Source organism: Rhipicephalus microplus, chromosome X, assembly GCF_043290135.1.
Source record: "Rhipicephalus microplus isolate Deutch F79 chromosome X, USDA_Rmic, whole genome shotgun sequence".
NCBI lineage: Eukaryota > Metazoa > Arthropoda > Arachnida > Ixodida > Ixodidae > Rhipicephalus > Rhipicephalus microplus.
The window spans coordinates 232704748-232724864 of NC_134710.1; positions in this window are offsets into that span (position 1 = coordinate 232704748).

The window sequence follows — 20117 nt, forward strand, 5'->3', positions numbered from 1 at the left end:
ACAACATCAACGTTTGTCATTTGGGTACATATACCACAAATACCATGTACGAAGGCATCCAGCTTCATAATGCTTGTCTGCTCCCTTCTAACGTTATAAGCGTTTTTCCGCTTGTTTCTTTTACTCGCGTGATGTTTGCCTTTCACCTCGGATGTTTTTTCTGCAGGAAGTATCATTCAAAACCTTCACTGCAGATTGCCTGAGTGCTGTAGGGAAGATGGTACCGAGAAAGCTGCGGGCGTCATCACGAAAATTGACAGTGATTGGTCGACTGAGGCGGAACGGCCATGTCGTGAATCCCAAATGTCCACCACCGGCTGGCGAGCTCGCCGATGCTGGCGCAGCGGCACTCGTCAAAACAGAACACCAGCAAAAAAAAAAGCAAGAGTGGCTGGTCAAGAGCGAGTGTTTTCCTCGTCGCCTTGTTGCTTCTCCGGTTTCTGGCGTCGTCTTTCGTGCGGCCTCTTCGCATGGGTGGCGGTGACTGGGATTGAATGACATCGCTCGCCACTTCCGGAAGATCTTGGCCACCGCCGTCTGAAAGCGACAGCAGCAGGATCGGGAGAATACCGAGGAACCGCGGTTATGAAAAGAACTCGAACGAATGTAAGTGCGCGTTGAGGGTATAGGATCGGCGGCTGCTCCAGCTAGCCCGCACAGCCTCCTTGTCGACCTCTCAAAACAATCTCCACGGTGGCCCCGCAATATTTCACCTTCGCGGGGACTGCATGCGGCCCTTGTGGGCCACCGATGAAAATGGCACGGCGGAGAGTGGTGGAACTGCAATCTGACGGCTCGCCTTTGCTTTTGCGCGGCTTCTCCCTCCGGCGATGGGTGCACTTCTTCACGCTTGCATCACTATCTCCTCGCTTTCGAGACAAATGATCACAGCGGGAAACACATATCTGTGACTTCGAACGTTTAGGCAAATGATCTCATGCCAAATTATAACCTCTGGCAGTGATGGGAAATAACCAAAATAAGCTTTTCTTTACAAAATCTCTGCCAGAGATATCTCCGGCCACTTGCAACGCAGTGACGCTGCAGAAATAAGTGGCACAGTGTTCAGTCAACCTCCTTGCGCAGCACATGCGTTATAATTGAACAAAGAAAAGTATAATGATAACTGCTTAAAACCAGCATTTAATGTCTCGAGCGAAATTGTATCACTGCATAGCTAATACGTGATCACAGACCTAAGAGATCGTCAGGTCAAATAAACGAACTCAAATCAGTGAGTCGCCTCAGTACATCTCAATGTATCAGGCGTTTTTCACTACTGCTGTTTATGTCACAGATCAGACGTAAGTTCACAGTGTAGAAAAACAAATACTAATAAGCATCGTAACGTTGCGAATAGTTCACGCATAATTGTGTTGCAGAAGACTGGGCGCATCGCAATCTTCTGTGCAGACGTGCAGCCAGTGTAGTACAGCATCTCATACTGTATAAACTGTATATCTCATACTGCATAGTGTACAGACAGGCGAAAATGAATGTCGTCAACAGAGTGAGAAGGTTATTTGCCAGTTAACCACGAAACTCACCTAATCAGAACTGAAAAATATTGATTGATCGATATGTGGAGTTTAACGTCCCAAAACCACCATAGGATTATGAGAGACGCCGTAGTGGAGGGCTCCGGAAATATAGACCACGTGGGGTTCTTTAACGTGCGCCCAAATCTGAGCACACGGGCCTACAACGTTTCCGCCTCCATCGGAAATGCAGCCGCCGCAGCCGGGATTCGATCCCACGACTTGCGTGTCAGCAGCCGAGTACCTTAGCCACTAAACCACCGCGGCGGGGCTGAAAAATATTGAATATCGTGTGTATAGTCGGTTAAACCATAATAATAAATGCACGCTGTGCCTGCAGCCATCGCGATCACTCCCTGAGAGAATAACCGCATAAGCAGTTACACACACCCATTCTTTTGACGTTGAGCACTTTAAGCTTTTCTGAGAGTTTTCGGTATTTGACTTGATCATGCAGAAACAAGTTTGTGTCACTAGTTTCAAGTCGAAGTCCTTATAGTGCTGGCAGATTTCGTCAGTTGCTCTGATATGTATGCTCATCGAAACCTTACAGTTTAGACAGGAACGACAAACCTTTAATTAATTGTACGTCTAGCGTCCACCTTAGCAGATAAAAAGTGGTTACGACTCCAACGGACACGAACTAGGGCTACAGCCTTGCCAAGTAAAATGACAGGTGGCACCTATAACGATATTTAGGTTGTAGCTTGTAATCGATTTTAAGTAGGCCAATTAATTCTAGCTGCTTTACCTTGCTCAGTGCACGGACGTTTCAAAATGGTCAAAATTCAGTAGGTACAGGCCTAAATCTCCACTAAATAAAAGTGGATCTGGTATTTATGAGCTGGTGTGGTTGAGAAATTCCTTATAGTGTGTTAAAGTGCGTTGGATCATATTAGCAATAACGACTCAGGGCACCCCAGGAGGTGTAAAATACAGAGAGGTAGGGAGTAGGTGGGAATAGCAATAGTCCACAATTTTTCAAATGCAAATAAAGAGAAAACCATATAAAAGAGAGAGAGGGAGGGAGCTGTGATGCGGAAAGGCAGGGTGGTGAACCGGAAAATAAATATGTTTGGCTACGCTGCACTGGGCAAGGGGAGACAGAAAAGCAAGAAAGATAGAGGATCGTGGGAGGGAAGTATAAACACACACAAACACACAAAAGGGCCACAATCGTTCGCAAAGCATAAAAATATAATAGGCAACATGCGAATGTGAGCGTAGCGTTACTAGGTATCACGTTAAGAAATAGCATAAAAAGTGCATCAATTTTGCGACAAAACACTCATGCAGAGATGATCGAGCGAATGAGTAGAGCTGTATGAGGCTTGAGCAGTCTACAAATAGGTTATCCGGTACGTTTCTGTTTCGCATGTTGGCAGCTATGGAGTTAACACCAGCCTTACGACAGCTGAAAAATTCATTTTTGCAGAGGAAGTAAAAAAAAAAGCACAACTTCTGTTCTGGGGTCTATAAAAAACAAACAAACAAAAAAAACTAATGTGTGCAGAACACACAAGAAGAAGCTAGAAAGAAACATTTTGGTAATAATAATTATACTCCAAGCTTTTTCGCCTGAAGCCATAACATTAAATTATAGCGTTTGCTCAACGACCTATCGCTATTGCGATGAAAAAGCCGTTTGATGAGAACAGCGACCAACAGTACAATGACGTAAAAAAGACGAAAGCAGCATTACACGAGCCGGAGCGATGTGGAGCTGATTGCCGCCAGTCCCGCTGGTGTATTTAACTTTGTTAAACACTATTGGCGAGTAAGGTCTTGCGAATATAGTTCACGTCTCTCAGTACACCTTAAACTGGCGGATGAAGCTGGTAATGTGCCTCGCAAAGTTTATTTGAACGCACTGCATACTTCTTCATCCTAAAATTGCACATGCGTGATGGGAACACACACGGCAATTATATATATTACTTCTCGAATACAATCTCTTCTATTAAAATAGCAATTAGGGAACTTCGCAGTGTAACGCAAACTCCATAGCATAACGCAGCGAAAATCGAAGAGCTCATCAGTAAACTTGACCTCCCCTTTGGGGCTTCTTGGAGCAGCCGCCGAAGGCTATAAACGTCGAGCTATCTTTTCTCTAGTCTTGTTAGAAGTAGGAAATTAAGATCCACGCTTTTAGCTCGCTCTCAATTTTACCGGTAGAAAAACTAATACCGACAGTCGCAGAAATGAGAGAAAAAATATCATATTAGTTTCGTCACCTGGGGAACATTACTTACAGAGGCGCGGTTAAGGCACGTTGTCTCGATTGCCATGATTTTCAATGCAGAGTTTCTAGGCTGAACGAAAACTGCAAATCGGCGGTATCACGTTGTAACAATTCTTGCTTTGTATAGTGAAATTTTGTTAGTCTTCCCGTATTAGTTTAGTGGTAATAGGCACCACGCCATGCCCATGAATTTAGGCGGCGTCAATAACAAAATGAAACTAAATGATGATCATTATGCCTGATGTTGTTATTTTCTTCGTACTATAAATATTATTATTATTATTATTATTATTATTATTATTATTATTATTATTATTATTATTATTATTATTATTATTATTATTATTAGTATTATTATTATTATTATTATTATTATTATTAATACTGTTGTTGTTTACGTTGATGATAATGATTCGGGTAATCTTTCTAACCATTCACACACGTTCGCGCGCTTATGGCGCCACTGTCCGACATTCAAATGAAAGAAACGTATTTCTTTAGCTCGGTGCTGTTTGTAATCTGCTGTCCAGACTGACGATAACGTAGACAAGGTCCCATTACGACCAATGTCGAAGCGCTGAAAGGCGGGACATTGGTGACGAATCGGTACATTATATCGACCTTGTTTGTCTTTCAGAACATTGGTTTGCGCTAGATTTTAAGTGAAAAGGTGTTTCCTGCGGCGGAGGTGTGAAAAAAAAATGGAGAATAAGAAAACGACCTTCTTGATTACTACAGTCACAAAGGCCGTCCAAATTACTTGTTTTGTCTGAAACCAAATATCTTTATTTGAATATTTTGTTGTTTTCAGATAGTAGTTGGTGGTTAGTCTATTACCAGAGATACCATGGCGTCGAAGGAAAGGGCACATGCTCTCGAGCCATAAAATCAAGCCTGTTGCCGAGTGCCACTTGCCCCGCCGCGGTAGCCTAGTGGCTAAGGTACTCGGCTGCTGACCCGCAGGTCGCGGGATCGAATTCCAGCTGTGGCGGCTGCATTTCCGATGGAGGCGGAAATGTTGTAGGCCCGTGTGCTCAGATTTGGGTGCATGTTAAAGAACCCCAGGTGGTCGAAATTTCTAAAGCCCTCCACGACGGCGTCTCTCATAATCATATGGTGATTTTGGGACGTTAAACCCCCCATATCAATCAATAAATCACTCCGAGTGCCACTTATAATATTGTTTAGAGGTGCACGTGACTTTGGTCATAAAGTGCTTGGAACGCCTCAAAGTTCGTGTTATTTGGGTGAGAACTCGGTAAAAACAGCCGCAACTGAATTGAACTGAGATCTGTCATGCGCTGGTTTCTGGAGACTAAAATAAGCTTCGCTTTCCATGCCGGCGATCTTCTCCCAGTAGTTGACGATGAATAAACCTTTATGTCTGACCATTTTAACGGGATAGCGTTGAAGAGCTTGTTTCGCATAAATTCTGTTGTTGGTGACAGTGTAGGCGTCGGCGTCTTTGGTCAAAGCTAGAAATGACCACAAATTCGAGAATTATGCAAATAAAATAATTGATAAAAAACGCTTGAGCAGAGTGGGGACTGAACCAGGGTTGTTGGGGTTCGAGTGGGGATCACAGCCAGGTCGCTTACAAACACACCTATACTTGTGAAAACAATGAAGAGAACTTACTCTGCTTGGAAATACAGTGAAAGTAGCTTTCATGATTCACAAACACATGCGTCGTGCATATATGCTTCACAATTCAACGTGAAATTTTAAAGTAATAATGCCTGGTCAAGCGTCCATTGTCAACGGGTGTCAGAATGTCTGATAATCATAATGACTCCGTGGTTGAAAGCTGGTACCCGACTACAAAAGGCACACACGCTACTGCGCCTATTGCCTTCAGGCTATGTGGGTGCATAGCAAATTCGAAAAGGTTTCATGCATTAAGTGTTTGAAGTACGCAGTACAAACAGGACGTAGCTATCGCGTTTAACTCCTGAAGGCAAGGCTTTAAGATTCCATACTTTCTGACTACCTCGACAGGTTTGCTTGTTGGTGGCTCGGTTATTTGCAGTCTTATCCAATAAGGTAACTAGCTTTTCGCAAGAACCTTCACTGCAACAAAGAGCCGTATAACCTAGGCATATAGCGAAGATGTTTTACAGCGGATGGGAGTGGCAAGGCGTAATTGTTCGAAAAAAGGTATTTTTTGGCGAACAGGAAGAAAGTTGCCCGAGAATATACAGGTTGCTTAATTATTTGAAGAAATTGAGGACAAAGTTTAATGCAATACAAGAGGCGAGTTAATCAGTGATGGAAAGCAAATTTTGCCGTGGCAGTAAAGCTAGTGCGTGTGCACCAGAATAAATGCTTCCTACCAGATAATTTTGACCAAGAACGCCCATACATACTCAGTAACAGGAAAAGGAGTGAAAATAAGAAAAAGGAAACAAAAGGGGAGGGGGGATGCGAGCAAACCAGTCGTCTACTTACGCATGTGCGGCTAAGAAAAAAAAATATGAGACAATTTATCTGCCAAGCTTCTCACACTTTATCTTAACAACAGGCCTGCGAGAAGAACGGGAGACATTTTGAGGCAGTAATTTTCAAACAAAGAGCACAAATATTCTAGAAAAGAATTTTATTGGACAACAATAAAGTTATTTATTGTTGTTATTTTTATTACAAACTTCTCCGCTTTGTGACAGAACGTCAACATTCATTTTTTGCAACCAATTTTAAAAATGGCATTGCCAATGATTTTACCATATAGTAAGGGTCAATGCAAAAAAAAAAAAAAACTTGTAGCCTGGCCGAAGAGAATGGTTCACGCTACAATTTTCATGCGTCCTAGTTTTTACATAAACACAGCGATAACTTCGTCAACACTGGCTGGTATCCGGTGAACGGGCATGAGGGCCAGACTATCAAGCCACTCCTCAGCTGTACAGTTCCTAAATACGTTTTTACTTTTTTCAGTGCCGAAAAGCAGCTTTCTGCAGCAGCTCTACTCACTGGGAGCATTGCCAATATCTTGAGGAGTTCGTGAGTATTCTGGAAGGGGTATTTGTCGCATTCAGCTGAAGCGTCCGTCGCAAAGCGGGAAAGTTTGTCCTCTTGCATGGCTTGCCATTTAGTTTTCCAGATTTGCCACTCACCTTTCAGTGCAATGATATGAGCTGTTGTCATATCTGTCAGGTGAAAATTGAAGGCTGGCGGCGCAGATACAAATTTACTTTTGGAGGCGTGCTATGGCAACACAAATTGCAAACTTTCCAGTGTTTCACGATGGTTTGCAAATCGCCGTTTGAGGGAAGCTTTAAGGTGATCTATCTACTCTTACGCAGAACTACTATTGTAGTTTGACCGGTAACTTTGTGTCCCTACCACCGCTCGAATCTCGCACTTCACTCCAAGTCCGCCGCTCTGTCTTGACATACAGAAAATATTTGGTAGAATTCTGCCTCCACGTTAGTTCTATCTCTTCCAGCTTAATCTGCGCTAAGTAAACCTGCTCCAAGGCGACGCGCCTGTCCATAGATAGGGATGGGTTCTGCAGATACACAGACAAGTGGTGTGTGAGGCCTAGGAATGTGAGGCATATAAAAAAGTTGGGTGAACTGATTCGCGCAATTAGTGGTGGACGCTGTTGCTTTGTCACGGATGGTGCACATAAACTCTTCAAGTGAGCGAACTATCACGGCAAGCTCTTCTACAAACAATGCAAATGAATCGTGACGTTCCACCCACCTTGTTTTACAGTATCGGCGCCGCCGGCGAGTGACTTTGTGGACGCTTCTAGGTGTTTTTTCAGGTCTGCTGTCCTTCTGAGTGACACCCGAAAGAAAGTGCACAATTGGGCCAAAGGCTCGTGAAATGTTTTGGACAGCTGAGGCATCACTCAAAGAAAGGTTCACAGAGTGCGACGAGCAATGCGTGTGCAAAGCCCTTGAGAAGTCGTTCTGGATGAGCGCCTTCACCCCTGGAGGTCAACGACACTCTTCCCTCTCTTTCACCCTGTCTGACTTTCATTCTCGCAGCTGGTTTGTCAAGCCATACAATTGGAGGGAGCTGCAGACACTTGGTGTTCCAGGGTTGTCCAACGGCAGGCTAATAAGCTGAATACTGTTGCACATCACTCTCATCCTCCTCTTCTTCTTCTCTATCCTCATTAGATGTAAACAAACCTTCGTTTGTCGTGCAAGTGTACATTACCTCACTACAAACTATGCATCCGGTGACGAGGGCCAGCTACCAGTAGAGACCAGTCGAGACCAGCCAGACACCGCGCAACATCAGCAGAATTCGAGAAATTGAAGAGGCACCGTAGGATTCCACAGACGAATCTGTGAAAAGGATGTGGCTTTTCTCCACAGCTCTCACTGTGCTACGCATGCACGAATCATGCAGAAGCTTCCCTGGCTTACCGAACCGGGCCCAAGCGCACGGCGACGATGGTACTGAGGGTCAATCAGTGAGCCGTCAGTTAGTGAAGCCAATGGAGAGCGTCGTTCGCTCAACCAGAGGAGACATGTGTGAGGATGTAGTGCGTTCTGTTCAGAAGTATCAATTGATGACACCATGGGAGCAGCGACAAGTTTTGAAGGGGGCCGCCGAGGAGACATGTGACCACCTTCTACTGCAAAGAATGAACCATAAGCGCAGCTCTCTGGGTAGAGGGATTTGTCACGCCGGTGAATTTGATAGAAGCTTCAGGCAGGCCTGCGTAACAAGGTCCAGATATGATGTGTAGCTTGCTGTGAACATCTGATTAGTTTTTATTTCAAATTCGACGTATAACTCACTGTTATTTCCGAGGTCAACGATGGCCGCATTGCTGTTTTCGTAAGTATTAAATGCAGAACGTTCGGGTGAAGTCTCCTTGTACGGTGGTCGAACCGAACCAACACAGGCTCCCGCTATGACAACTTTCGTCGTTTACCAGTGTCCACATGCTCGGGTGCATCCAACGAGCACCGATACACTAGAACATAAGCTTGAGAGCAAGCAGCGATGCATTAATTAGCAAAATGTCAGGATGGCTCATCTGTCACAACGCACGGTGGCGATCCATTGCTTACCGTAGGTCTTTATTGTAAGGCCTTGCGATAAATAAGTAAAACCATGTTGCGGGCGGGCGACTTTTCGTAGCTGTTCAGCGCCCGACTCCCGAGAAATAATTAGACATCTCTATAAGTATCAGCTATCACACATACGAGGAACGTTGCTATTTTCGAACGAAAACAGAAACGCGAACACGGTACCCCACATAGGACGACGTAAATAACAACGGTGGTCATCTGCTTACTTTCCCGAAAGTGATGAGCAAGCTCGGCAACTGTGCCGCTTCCGTCGGTGCGCAATAGACGAACAACTGCAAGAGCCGCATCAACACACATTACATGGGTGTTCGTCCCAACCGTACAAATTATTGACACTATTCATTTTTTCCACCACGATGCCGGAAGACAGAGGCAGCGGACAAAAGTTCGTGGGGTTCGCAAAGTTACGAGTAGTGTAGGACGGGTTAATGGGTTGTCGAAGCCGTCGAATTCAATACTAAAATTCCATTTTCCGAGCTCTCCGTGTACAGAGTGCCTTTGGCTTTCTGCCTCAGGGGATGGTCTTTGGCAATAAGTAAAGAACATGTGGTCGTACACCTGCGAGTCACTCGGATATCTCCTTTCCTGTACGGGCAATGGCATTGCTGACGCCTTAGACATATGAGTAAGTTGAGTTTCTATTGTGATGTTGATTTACGGGCACCAATTAATTTCTCGGTGAACGTTTCAATGCTTTCAGAGTGAAAGTTTTTTTGGTAGCTATTCTTGATTATTTCTTTAATTAGCGTTTTTTTTCCATTCGTTTAAATGCACACGCCACTACTTGTGCTTCTACACTCTAGCGTTATTGGGCGACTAGAGGAATATAGAGGGGGGTGGGAGGCTGGCGTCTTTTGCTAGGATTGGATTGGATAAACTTTTATTTTTATATTGGATAAACTTTTATTATCTTTTATTGTCTTTTGCTAGGGTGCCTGGTATAATCACTAGAGTGCTTAGTTCTTATAAAATAGTGGATAATAAGTAGCAGGTCTCGGTTACTTTCTCAGAGCAGCAATCGTCGTCGATGCTTGTGTTTCTAGTTTACCGTTTTTAAAAAGCTTTTGTTGAATACACGTCTTTCATAACCATATCATGCTTTTGTGACGTAAGATTTCAGATATTATTATATTATTATTCGTTAAGGTCAGATAGTTCCAAATATAAGTCATTATGTTGGGAAAAAAAGCACACTCCTCATATCACGGGTATTACAGCACAGTGATAACAACGGATAGCAAAAAAGTGCAAATCATTATAGACAGCAGTGGCAAAGCTCATGGCTTCATGACTTGTTGAGCGAAATTTCAAATTTTCGACTTCTTGGGACATGCATCGATGAGACATGTTAGCCTCGGAGGCGATACCCGGTCAGTCAACACAATGTTTACGTGTGGAGGACGTAGCATATGCACCGTCACAATACTTTAGATCATAGATGTATAACAGCGAACTCACAATATAGTACATGGTGCCACTCTAAAAGCACCCTGAACTCATCGCATCTCCTCCTTCTCAAAAAAAAAAACGTTATTGTTTATTGTGTTCATGGCGTGAATGCGCCCACCTGAGCGCAATGGGGAGACTAAGCACCGATTGCACGAAACGGTGCACCGAGGAGTCCCGGCAAACACCTATGTGAATTAGCGAAAATGTTATCATAAAAGATTGTATTAAGTTTAGTGCTCTTTGCCATTAATATTGATTAAACGATTGTAGTGCTCACTACCAACAATACTGCCCGCTGTAGTGCCGCTATTACTGAGGTGAGCGTAACTACAGAGTTGCCTGGCTCAAATTTGTAAAAAAAAAAGTAAACTGAAGTTCTATAAGGTTGAGAGCTGGGCAACATCGTGACTGATAATTATACAGTATGGTTAAGTAGCGCACCTTTATAACAAGAACAACAGGGACAAGAAAGCATGAAGGAAAGACAGGAATGCTCATTTTTACATGTACCACCATTACTTTATCGTAACGTAGGCAAAATTTGATGTATTGGATATGTTTTCATTTATTGTCATTTGATTTCTCGGTCACTTGGGGGTGGAGGAGCATATTTACGAAGTATTCTTTTCTGAAACATATTAAATTGCAAGAGTAGCGAGTGTCATGTCATTTTGTCTCTGTTGTTCCTGTTTAAAAGTGCGCTACTTAACCGTACAATTTAATGAAAAAGCAATATAAATAGGCGGGCTTCTCCTGACAAATACACTTAGTGCGGAGAAGCCATACAAAATGGTGTCGTCTGGTCAACCGCGCACATAGCAGACAAATGGAGGGGTGACCCACGCAGCGAAAACTACAGAAGCACTATGATTTCAATTGAGGCAAGTAGGAACAACACGATGCATTTTTGTTACTCATATATATAGCTGCTACTCAAAGCAGCCCTTTTTTTCTGTTTGCCCCTTATTCTTAGTCGCTTACTCCTACGAACCTCTTCAGTTTAGCTTCTCTAGGTATTTGGAAGCTCTACTGAGTTTGCAAATCGTTCAGTTCATAAGTTCTCTTTGGTCTTCGGCTGGACACATTCATTATTACTACGTGAAGCAAGGAAATTTGCATGAATTCTCGCCTACGACGAAATATCCAAGTTTTTGATGTGAAATCAGTTATCTGTATAAACAAAAGTGACTTGTACGCTCTGCGCAGCCACAAAATCAAACTTTTTCATCCCTGAAATATTACTCGCAGTGTAGACTCGCTAGCGACAGCTTCGGTTTAAAAATATTTTACCAGCACCGATACTTTACTGCGCTGGGGATATCTCTGCTACGACACCATTGCTCCCTAGTTTTTTAAATATATATACTGCAAAGGTTGATTTTTTCCCTATCCCTCAAGAGGAAGGTATATAGCAGTTGCATCTTGGCGGTAATTACCTACGGAGCAAAAACCTGCAGGCTTACAAAGAGAGTTCAGCCTAAATTGAGGACGATGCAGTGAGCGATGGAAAGGAAATTGATAGGTGTAGCATTGAGAAACAAGGACAGAGCAGAGTGGATTAGGGAACAAACCGCAGTTAAGGATATCATAGTAGAAATAAACAAGAAGCAAACGTGGGCCGGGCATTCTGCGCGTAGAAAGGATTACCGCTGGTGTTTGAGGGCAGCTGACTGGGTTCCTAGAGAAGGCAAGCGTATTAGAGGAGACAAAGTTGGGTGGGCAGATGAGTTTATAAAGTTACTGAGTAAAAAGTAACAGCATCGAGCACAGGACCCCGGTGACTGGTGGATCATGGGAGAGGCCTTTGTCCTGCTCTGCACATAATCAAGCTTATGATGATGATGATGATGATGATGATAATATGGTAAAGCCCTACAGGGAACTACTAATATATACGTGAACTGCTTTGTAAACATGGTGACTAATTAACAAACACCATCTAGTGCTTTCAGAACCACGCGCCATCTTACTGAACCAGAGTGCAAGGAAACGCAGTCTCTCGAGAACTGGCACGCGGACTTCCTTCGTGGACTACGCCATCGGTGCCCACCGCCGGAGTCCGCGCGCACTGCGCGGCACGGACGGCTCGTTAGTCGCAGGGCCATCTGAGAGACTCCAACCCGTCGTCAGGTCGGATGTGCTGCCGGCACATGGGAATGCCGGTGCCGAAGCTTTGGACAGCAGATCGCGCCCATGGGAGTCGTTGCGAGGCCAGTCACGCGTCCCTCCGCGACGCGGGCACGAGAAGATGGCCTTCCGCTTAGAGTCGCCACGAAGCCCCGCTGGCGGCGGAATCCACTTCGCTCTTAATTACATCTGTCAGCCACGACGGCGACGCCTTCCCCGAGTCGATGCTCGCTCCGAGGGCAATAGATTGAGACCGGTGCGGATGTCTTAACGCGCGCTTAACTGTCTCCTTTGTGGCCGATAATGAACCACTCTGCCCATGCGGAGAAACATACGTTTCTACGATACGGCCACCCAAGTCGGAGATGCAATTTCCGCGAGTCGCGACCAAGAACTCTGCGACCAAGCCTGGCACTGGGTTCGGGCCACCGAGCCCGCTTCCCACTAGATCTTTCCAACGAGAATTTCCCACAACTCGCGTTCATGACAAGCTTTTTTCCCTAATCATGAATAGTGGGTCGTCGGCGACGGCTTATAAGTAATGGCGAGACTCATGACGTAACAAAATACTTCAGAACGAAAGTATTCACAAATTTATGCTAGCGAGCAGATTCTGTTATAGGTCGCCTCAGTAAGCGGAAAATCTGATAAATGGTGTGCCAGTTTTCACTAACAATGAACGCTAGTCTTTTTGCCAACATTTCCGCTATGAATGATTTATAGGTTTTCTAGTTTTTAATGAACAACAACAAAAACGAAGCTTTCGCAGCTCTTATTTAGATTATTTTTAAGCGACTATTACTAGAACTGCTGAGAAATAATATTATTCACGCTTAGACGCGAGGTGGTCATTAAGATTTGAAACAGCTTCAGCGCAGACAATAGATGTGACAGAGCTGCTTTAAATCTCGCTTGGCATGTGATTCCGTCCCGTGCTCATACAACTCGTTTCTGCGGTCTTTTTCTTTGCACCGCCCTGGGCTGGAACGACTCGGGTGGTACACAAAGGAGGAGGAGGAGGAGGAGGAGGAGAAGGAAGAGGAGGAGGAGGAGGGAAAGAAATGAAAGGCAGGGAGGTGAACCAGACGCACGTTCGGTTTGCTACCCTGCACTGGGAGAAGGGGTGAAGGGATTAAAGGAGAAGAGAAAGAGAAATGAAGGGCAATGTGTGTGTAGATGTGACCTTGTCCATTGCACGCTTATAAGCGGTCGCGTAGTCTGGTCGTCTTTAGAAAACTTAGCAATGCCCGCGTCGCTTTGCTGGCTTTGTGGTACACAAAATCTCTACTCATCTTAACATAGCCAGATACTTGGGTGCAACAGTAATTAAATAAATTGAAATAAATAATTTTTATTAGGAAATTACCGGTTGGGTCAAACTGGAGAATAGAAGTATTTCCTTTAAGTAGTTCACCGCATCTTTGAGATTCCACAAGTACAGTAGCCGAAAATTAGTGCCTACTAATGAAGTTCGATCAAAGATGATCGCAACTACCACTCGACAAGAAGTACGTCAGTGTTCACTACAATTGTAGCACTTGTGTGAGTTATTTTTTCATTCGTTAATATGCATGTGTTATGCCTGCAAAATCGCAAGTGCAACCCACACACACACACGAAGCGAAATCAATCGACAGTTAATACAATGACACTCGCTCAGTCAGGGCGCCTCGGAAAACTAGGAAGTTCTGCTGTTCCACGCTCCGGTGTTAGTTTTGATGGTGAAATTGGTCAAAAATGATTACACCACTGAAATGACTCGTACCTGTTTTTTTTTTTGGAAATTGCAGTGACAACGGGCTCTTCGCAGAAAGGTCTTCAATTCTCTTTCCACCGACTGCTTATCTCAACTAATTAAAATGGCAATTAGTTCATTTCATTCTTTAACATAGTAATTGATGTCACTGGTCATCTTAAGATGCCTGCCACAAAAGAAAAAGTAAAATATGAAGGCAACGAATGCATATTTCTTTAACTTTTAATAACTTTCGAACAGATTTCATGAAGCGTCCTGTACATAGGCTGGCTGTATGCTAGTCTTCCAATTCCAAAGAGTCTACAATACGTAACCACTCTGCGCCTATGCATTGTCTGACAGACGAATGGTCGCATAAAACTTTCATTGCGAGGTAATGATGCTACAAGAGGCCATTTTGCAAGCTAGTTGTTTATTATTATTTAACGGGTAGCGTGTGGCCCAAACAATAAGGAAAGGAGCAGAAAAAAACAGAAGAGAGCTCAAAATTAGTGAAGGTGAAGTTTTTTACATTGAACGTTTTGACACAAAAGTTCAGTAGGTTTGCAACATTGACTGTGGAGCTGTAGAGAAAGGCTGAGACGAGATTATAAATAAAAATGCTTGCCGTGTAAACATTGTCACTTCAACTATTTTACAGCGTCAGTAAGGTGTTGATGTTGAGCTGGAATTGTTGCCTTAATGGGCATAGCCAAAAATTACGCTCCTGCTATACGCCTACCGTCGAACGTCAGATGGATCTAGTAGCAACAGTAGCACTTTCACCTGCCTGAAAATAACGTACCGATACAACTGCGTACTACATCACAAAAAGATTTCAAAAGATGTCAACTTGTATGATTTACACAATGCTCAGTCTGGAAATGATGGCATCTGATGAAAAATGCAGCCTTCTCTTTCCCTGAAGGTAATTGCGAGGAAATGTGAATGCATTACGTAGCGGTGATAACGGCGTTTTGCACGTGAGAACTCAGCGTTAGAAGAATGCTGTTTTCGTAATTTTTTTTTCTTACATCGTGCAGCCAATAGCGTCCTTCGCCGCATGTAGCATTTTTCTGTCGCGAGAAACGTGGTATGTATTTCCAGCTGTAGTTGCTAGCGTGCAAAGTTAAAAATATACTATGACGTGAGAAAAACAAACGGCATCCTCGACTCGGTGTTGGCGTTTCACAGCGGCGTCTCGAGCACACACTTCCGGGTGTTGTTGAGAGGCACCCAACCAGCGAACGGTCGAGAGTGAGGCGTGAATGGACGGCAAAGTGTGGTGCAGGGAGGAGAGAGCAAACGGTGAAAGAATTAGCGGCGACGCACTTCACGTACCCTTTCCTACACACTCTTGTACCACATGCCCCGGTTGCTAGGGGCGAGAAAAAGCGAACGCGCCCACAGTTCTTGCAATGGGAGAGAAAATGAGAGCGAAGAGATAACACCTGACTGTGCACGGACACCGCCACGGACGCCACGGACAACGCCTGACGCCTTCACATAGCCCGACTAAGAAATGCATTCTCATTCAAAAACAAAATAATGTAGGCAGGTCGGGTATGATCACTCGTGAGAAGGCCTGTCTGCTCGAGAGGCACGAATTCGGCGAAAAATGCAATTCAATGAAGGACATTTACCTGAGGACAGACAATACTGTTTGGATAGCAGAAATAAAAAGCTCTGATGAAGTGAAAAGCATGTTATGAAGAGCTCTGCATTGTCACACGCACTAGAGACTAGAATTTATTAATATTAGGCAGCGTGAAACTCGCGTATTTTCAGTTATTACCAGCATGTATACGACTTTATGCAAACAGAGAGCATTCATGTAATGTCGAAACCATCCCTACACTCATACTGCTGTTTCTACTACTGTTATTACTACTAATACAACAACAACTACTGCTACTACTACTACTACTACTACTACTACTACTATCATTACTCCTCCTCCTTCTCCACCTCCAACTACTACTACTACTACTACTACTACTACTACTACTACTACTACTACTACTACTACTACTACTACTACTACTACTACTTCCGTTATAGGCTTTTTTGAGGACTACGAAAATGTTTAGTAACCCATACACAGCATTAGAACATCCCCAATATGATTAAATAAAGAGGTAACTAGAAACTGAGAGATCGGACCATAAAGTATTTCAATGGTTAACAGAATAACAGTAATATCATAGTTAAAAGGAAACAAGCTGTAGCAAGGACACATTACATGACAATAAATTAAGGACATATAGAGTAAGGCACTAAAGACAAAAAATATACGCAGGGCAGAAAAAAAAGAAGCATTGAAGATTGAAACGACACCAAAAGCAATCAAATAGTCGTAAATTTCTATATGTCAAAGTGAGCTGTAAACTTACTTCACGGTGTATCTCACACCTGGCTAAGTGATTGATTGCCTCAATTTTTCATCGAGTGCCATAAACTAGAAGGAGAGAGGGGCGTATCTAGGCAATCTGCTATCGGAGCTTGTGTTTAGTTTGTCGTGTTCTTTGGTTCGGCGCATTTTCAGGTCAACGAGGCATTGCTTACTTTTGCGTGGTGGTTTCGTGCGTATACCTTGAGTAGTTTACTTATTTTTATGTGCTCTTTACTGCTGTGACATTTCGGAGCTCAACTAGCTCACAGGATGTGTAGATAGCCGCTCCTGTTACTGTCGACTGCTTTTGCTGGCGCACGGCCGGCGTGCCCTCACTTTTGGTGACGGGAAACACAAACGCTAAGCAACGACACGCTGTACGCTACGATGGCCAAAGCTATCTTTTCAAAGCAGCTATCTCGCTGCAGAGGTCTTCGGCGATTGGGCAGCATGAGTTCTCGAACTATTATGCTATTTTGCTGGTGAACAATTGCCACAAAATAGCATCTGCGAAGTTTCTTGTGCAAATTGCAATTACGTTATTTGGCTAATAAAACAACCTTGCATTCCTAATCTTTCTTTTTTGTTTCTTTTCTCTCCCGCATGGAATTAGCAAGGCCCAAGACGCAATAAAATTGCCTAATAATAGCGGCATGTAAAATTTTAGTAATAAAGAAAAACTTCAATTTCGTGCCAAGTAGAGCAAATGCCCGACGTCGCTACCGCTACCAATTGTGACATCACATTTTAGTTTTTATTTTTTGTGTGCTGTTAGCTGTCCCCTCTTCACGTAGATGGTGACGGTGGTAACGAGCCGCCACCTACTGGATCCATGGGCTTACACGCAAGTCATGTTGTCAGTTTACATATACCTTGCCCATACACTGTTCCACGGCTGGTCTGGAAGAACGCGCGTCTCCAGACCGGCCGTGACTGTTCGCGCCCGCTTTACTCCCCTCCAGCACCAGCTGTGCCACACTAAGCATGCGAATGGCACTCCTGAGCTCTTCTTGTTCCCCTCGCCTCGACACTGCTTGTAACCCCCCTCAGTCACCATACAATAAGCTGCGCTGTGTCCTTAGTCTTGCGCCACAAGTGCAAGTTAGTTTTGACTAAATTCAACACAGAGGCTATAGACGAATTTCTGCAGTGGTGCCCAGGCGCTGCCATGTTTGATTACGTGACCATAAGCTGGCCTCCTTCCAGCCAGTTGCCCACACGAACGCCTTGGGCCGTTGCCGTAAGCGCCGGTAGCTGGGTTTAAAAGCCAACATGGCAGCACCCAAGCAGACGCGGCCGCCCGCTTCGATCCAAATTCACGCTCGCTACTCGCCCGCTGTCATCACAGCAACAAATGAATGGTGAAATCATCTACCATTTCGTGCCATCTCACGCTGGGGACAAGACATCAGATATGAGCTGCCTTTATAACGGAGATTCGCTGTGTTTATCTAGCCATGCCTACTAAGCTTTGCCTCCGAGAAATTGAGAATGAATTTAGAAAACATTGCAAAAGACCGACGAATACATTGCTCTCGAATAATCAGGAAGTAAATATAAAGCAAATAAACACGTGCGTTCCAAACTTACGGGACACACAGTGCAGAACGACGACGTGATAGATCGACGCGGATGAAAATTGCACCCGTATGTGCGGCCACGTTTACTTTTCCTACCGTGGCCGTCTTTCTGTCTTGGCCTTCTGCGTCGCATTGTCTACTTGGCGTCTCCATAGCGTCTGCTTCGCTTTTACTTGCGTGCGCGCTAACGTTACGGGGACGCCGATCAGAAGACACGAACTGGCTGTTGAGCAGTGCTGTAGAAGGCCATGGCAGAAAGACTGTCATGGCAAGGAGAAGTTCACGGTCTTGTGACGTCATCTAGATTTGAATGAGCAAACCAGCTGCCGAAAACCGTTCATAATGTGTCGCGTATCGTTCGTACCTGTGTTGCATTATGGGAAAAAACTGCACACAAACAGGTGGGACGAGTGTAGGTACAGGACAACACAAGCGTTGTTCTGATAATGTATTACCAACCAGCCCAACTGTCAGTTTTGGCCAGTGCTGCTTCCGCGCTGAAGATCTATGAACAATAATAACAATAACGACGACAACAATGTACAGCTTGTAAAAGAAATAACAACTCCACTACGAAAAAGTCAGAAATTATTTATAGCAAAAAGAAGTAATTAAGAAATAGTCTTATGCACGAATAATGTGGGAGCTCGGAAATCACTGGCTTTCGGCATTTTACGATAAAACAGAACGGAACACCAAAGGACTCTGGTAGCCATGCCGAATCACTCCGTATGAATAATGGAGTCACGTATCACATAGAGAGCAGAATGAAGCAATTTGAAAGGGCAAAACGCATGAAATTGCTGCACGCTGAGTGTACCCGAGTCATTTGAAAGCAGCGACGTTTTATCGTTATAAATGGAAACAAAATGAACTAGGCATATCGCAGATAATAAATTACAAGTAAAAAACGTCGACTGCAAAAAGGCCTTAAAAATATCCGAATTCTATAGCAGTGATGCTGGATGGAATATCCATGAGGCTAATTGAGGAACCGAGCCCCATGCAAAGGAAGCTTTGTGCTTGTAAAATTTTCGAGATAGTTGGTGGGCAAGAACTACTTCACAGAGGTAATAGGGAAAGCAACACGGAGCATATATATATATATATATATATATATACCAAAAACAAAAGTGATGCTGGGTCCGGGAAATATTATTCGTATAGGAAAGAAGACGCACGTACGAAGTTATTTTATTTGACGTTTCGGCCGTGGGTCCGGCCGAATCGTCATTCTGATGAAGGCCGGACCCACGGCCGAAACGTCAAATAAAATAACTTCGTACGTGCGTCTTCTTTCCTATACGAATATATATATATATATATATATATATATATATATATATATATATATATATATATATATATATATATATATGCGTTTGTGTGTGTGTATGTGTGTGTGTGTGTGTGTGTGTGTGTGTGTGTGTGTGTGTGTGTGTGTGTGTGTTAACAGCGAAGGCCCTCAAAGTAAGGTATCAGACAGATGGGGAAATAACAGAACAAAATATATTTAAAGAGCAGAAAGTTATGACATCATTAGATACATGCACCAAACTTACCTAACTTACCTATAATCTTACGGTGTATAGTTATAGCCAAAGTGGAGAAAAAGTGATCACCATTAATATATAGCGTTTTTTTTTCATATATTAGCAGTGTACGAAAACACTAACAAATAAAACTATTTGTGAATTCTTAAAGATGGTGATTTTTTGATGGCACCGTAGAAATATACGAAAAAACAATTAGGCCATAACTTCTCTACGATTCTAATAGACGCATGCGAATATAGTATTCTTTCGAGACCGTTCTCCGAGTCAATCCTTGAGTGGAGTCCCAATTAGCTCTACAGGGACTCTACATAACACTTGGGCGCTGAAATTGCAGAGATCAAGTAGTTTCAAATCCGTACTTTTCCCAATCACTTTTTTGTTTTGCGGACGTACTGCCTTAGACCTAGCTTATTTCCTACGGCTACAAATTCTGACTCGCAC